Consider the following 4,367-nt stretch of genomic DNA (forward strand, 5'->3'; position numbering starts at 1 on the left):
AACCAAGCTGCAGAAGACCGATGTCTATTTCATCATTGCCTCTTTAGCCCTGCCCACCGGTTCATGCATGATAAATACAAGATAGACATAGGACAGAAAATAGCCTATTACTTCTACTTTATAATGTAAAAATCTTGCTAATATTGTAAGCAGCTTTCAGAGAAAATTGTAAAATGTAGAAGAAAATAATGATTCATGACCCCTTTAAGAAACACAGATGTGGTTCAATGTACCTCTTTTATGACGGCATACAAGTTTTGGAGAAAGGCTTGTTTCCTGACAGTGTACAAATGTTGTTTGTTCTGTGAAGAGAGTTTCATTAATGAGTGGAGCATAGAAGCAAAAATGTGTGAGGATTGTTTTTAACATTTAAATACTTTCTCTGTTCAGGGTGCAAAGACAACTGTAAAACATTTGTCAAATGTTTTCCTCTCAAAGTGTCAGGAAAGGTTAAATAAATAAAGTTAAATAAATGTACCTCATCAATAACTGAATCAATATTCACCTGTAAATGTTGTTAATGTCAATTATTAGTCATATGTGTTTTATGAGATAAATGTATAGAAACCTAAAATTCTTATGGATTAAAAAAAAAAAAAAAAAATCAAATACCGACCAGTATTCTGTCTGCAGATTTACATTGGTTCTGGGTGATTGGTGTCTACAAAAATGAATACAAAAAGGTAAATATTAATTATTTTGAAAAATTGGCTCCAGATGCTCCATCTGTTGAGAAAATTACATAGTTTGATTAAATATATAGTATGAATATAAATTATAATTATATAGTAAATATAGGAATAATTTCAACCTTTCAACATGCATTTGTTGCTTTTTGTTGACATCCTTGGCGCCCTTCACTGATTTATACACAAGAATGAGTGGCCTAAATGAAAATAAATAAAAATAAAAATGCATGCTAGTATAACAGAGCTTTCTCTAAACTAACTTCCCTTTTCTTAGACACCTTTTTTTTTAATCAACTAGTCTTGAGGTCTGAGTTCCTCTTATTCTGATCATATGAACACATTTTACAAAGCTGTGCAGCCAGAAAAGATCCAATAATTTTGAACACTATGTCAATTTTAAAATTTTAGTTTCATTTTAAAATGTTTTGATTACAAATTTTTACTTTTGCTATATTTCTTTAACCCCTTAACTGTCACTTACGTTTTACGGAGATAGACTTGAATGTGCATGATACAAACCTACATTTTTATCATTCATGACTGAAAACATTTTGTAACATGATATTGATGTACCATTTACATGGTAATGCAATGTCTTATTTTAAAATGGGTTTTAAAGGATGAATTTTGAGATTTTATGTTTTCAAGTTTTCAATATATAATTTCTGATGATTTCTAAAATGTGATAGAGAAAAAGGCAACGAAGAAGTCTTTTTTTAAAACAAAGGTCAAAACTCCTGTTATAATGTAGATTTTTGAGGGTGCAGTCTTGTCATAAATTAATCTATTACTTTTGCTAAATTATTTTTAACAAAAAACATTGGTAAAATATATATTTGGGAGTCTTGGATCTTTCCAACGATATATAGTTTGTAAAGATTAGATTAGAATTGATTGTAATATAGTGAAGTAAACGTAGGCATCCCATATTTGGGACGGGGTGACAGTTTTAAGTATCTAAAATCATCACATCAACATGCTTGTTTTTTGACACCTCAGTCAAATATAGTATTTCCTGACAAGAATGACACCATTTGCGATGACTCTGTCAAGAGGGTCTGTTTTAAGATCTTTATAATACACAAGTGGTACTTAATTTAAAAACAATCATTATAAAAAAGATGATAGTCTCTGAGAACATTTGGTTTCATCACAATCATAAATTTAATTCAGTAGCGATATACTGTCAATGATGCTGTAAGAATTGTGAAACAAATTTGAATTAATATAGTAAGCCACACACAAAAATTACTGTTTGCAACATTACTGCATTCTACCTTACAGTGTACATTTATTACTGTAACTGACCTTTGACCTTTGATATGCCAAAAGTTGTAGGTTTGCTTTTGACAATGGTGTCCCACAATGATCCAGGATGCTGTTTCAAATCCTGCCATACCACAAAGCATCACGTATGTAACCATGGTTCCCTATCTGTCGGACACTACGAGTTATGTCGAATGACATATGGGGTCTCACTTGGGAGGCCAATCATCTCTGAGTTTAAGAAAAAACGGCAATGAAAATTGGCTAGTGAATTTAACATACCTGAGCCACTCCCCATGCCTACGGGTATAAACAGGCGACAGGTGCATCCACTCATTCAGATTTTTGCATCGGAGCCAAGTAGTAGATGATAGTAGTTGCTACAAAGCCATTTAATCTCTGTTCCTTGTCACCTATCTGGTTTCTCTGGCTCAAGCAGGGGACTGTGAGCTGGCCCTCTTGGAGATCTGAGGGTGACAGTGAAAGCTTCTTCACCGGGCCACACCCCACGGACCTCTCACTCCTCCCACAGTGCATGTCCCGTGCAGCTGCCGATTGGTTCTGCTGAGCCGTCTCACAGCGGTCTCAGCGTGTCTTTCGGTGTGTCGGCCGAGGATCACATGTCGATTGCAGCATTGGGAGATGGGCTATCGGCATCTGAGGATGAGGATTCAGCAGGGCTGCCCCCCTCGGGCAATGTCGCTACAGCCGAATCGGACTGAGAGTTGTCGGCCATGCTTGCAAGGGCAGACGTGAGCATCGGGCTGGAGGTGACTAAACCGCTCAGCCCTGAGCACTCGATGCACAATGCTCTCATCTCCCAGGCAGGCCTGTTCGGCGACACTGTCGAGGACTTTGCCCAGCAGTTCTCTGTTGTGCAAAAACAGACTGAGGCAATTCAAGACATCTTGCCCGGATGTGATCCTCCAGTTGCCACCATTCTGTTGCGGGCAATGCCTCAGCCAGCTCGTCGCTGTGGGTGCCCTTTAGAGTTCCTTTAGAGGCAGGACAGTGGTACCACTGAAATATTTTCAGAGGCTCCTGGGGCATATGGCATCTGCAGCCGCAGTCACGCCGCTCGGATTGCTTCAGCACTGGTTATACTCATGGTTTTCGGAACTCATGCTCCTTGGTGCACCCCCCTGAGGAGGAACCTCCTGTCTCAGGGGCTGGGCACCATATGGCACCTGTGTCCAGATCATTGGAACCTCCATGTGTGACTTCTGGACGGGACGCGGCAGACCTAAGTGATCTGCCACCGGCAGTGGTAGACACTATCACTCAGGCTAGAGCCCCCTCAACGAGGCAGGCCTATGCTTTGAAGTGGAGTCTGTTCACAAATTGGTGTTCTTCTCACCAAGAAGATCCCCAGAGATGCTTGGTCAGAGTCGTGCTTTCTTTCCTGCAAGAAAGGTTGGAGCATAGGCTGTCATCCTCCAAAGTGTATGTGGCTGCCATTGCAGCCCATCACGATGCAGTGGACGGCCGGTCCCTGGGGAGACATGACTTGATTGTTAGGTTCCTGAGGGGTGGCAGAAGGTTGAATCCTCCTAGGACACCCCTGATACCCTCCTGGGACCTCTCTATTGTTCTAGCTGGACTTTATAGGGGTCCCTTTGAGCCACTGCATTCAGTCGAGTTCAAGTTCCTGTCTCTCAAGACAGTGCTCCTGGTCGTGCTCACTTCCATCAAGAGGGTCGGGAACCTCCAAGAATTTCCGGTAAGAGTGCCTTATGCTCTGACTGGCCTACTTTCATGTTGTCCTGAGACCCCGGCATGCTCGAGGGTTCCACCACTCCCTTCTGAGACCAGGTGGTGAACCTGCAAGCACTGCCCCTGGAGGTGGCCAATCCAGCCTTGACGTTGCTGTGTCCCATAAGAGCGCTTTGCATATATGTGGACCGCACCCAGAGCTTCAGAAGTTCTGAGCAGCTCCTGGTCTGCTTTGGAGGTCAGCAGAAAGGGAAGGCTGTCTCCAGGCAGAGTTTGGCCCAGTGGATAGTGGATGTCATCGCCTTAGCATACCATTCCCAAGGCAAGCCATGCCCCCGGGGGTGAGGGCTCACTCCACACAGAGTGTGGCCTCCTCCTATGCTCTGGCACACTGTGCCTCTCTGGCAGACATCTGTCAAGCTGTGGGCTGGGAGACACCTAACACCTTTGCAAGGTTTTACAACCTTTTGTAGAGCCAGTTTCTTCCTGTGTGTTGGGTAACAGGTAATGGCGGGTATGTGAACGCCTTTCTTCTCCCAGTAGAGTTCCCCGGTTGGCGTACCATGGTCGAGCATCCTCCAGCACCCTCGGCGGTAAGACTTAGTGAAGCAGTCTCGCGCCAGGTCCAGTACTGGTGTTAGCATACCCGGAGTTCCGGTCAGCCCCGGTTATTGGGCTAGGTGTCCATATGGCTTGATT

The 4,367-nt window shown here is 42.8% G+C and overlaps 1 long non-coding RNA gene across 1 annotated transcript; it reads right to left on the reverse strand.

Annotated features, from left to right (window-relative positions):
* Positions 1-739: 739 nt before the first annotated feature.
* On the reverse strand, positions 740-2,721 carry LOC132108359 (uncharacterized). The gene is made up of 3 exons (XR_009424431.1): positions 2,369-2,721; positions 1,998-2,079; positions 740-886 (listed from the first exon to the last, which is right to left on the reverse strand). It is a non-coding gene; the product is annotated as an uncharacterized LOC132108359 (long non-coding RNA).
* Positions 2,722-4,367: the final 1,646 nt, after the last annotated feature.

The sequence above is a fragment of the Carassius carassius genome, chromosome 28 (genome assembly GCF_963082965.1).
Source record: "Carassius carassius chromosome 28, fCarCar2.1, whole genome shotgun sequence".
NCBI lineage: Eukaryota > Metazoa > Chordata > Actinopteri > Cypriniformes > Cyprinidae > Carassius > Carassius carassius.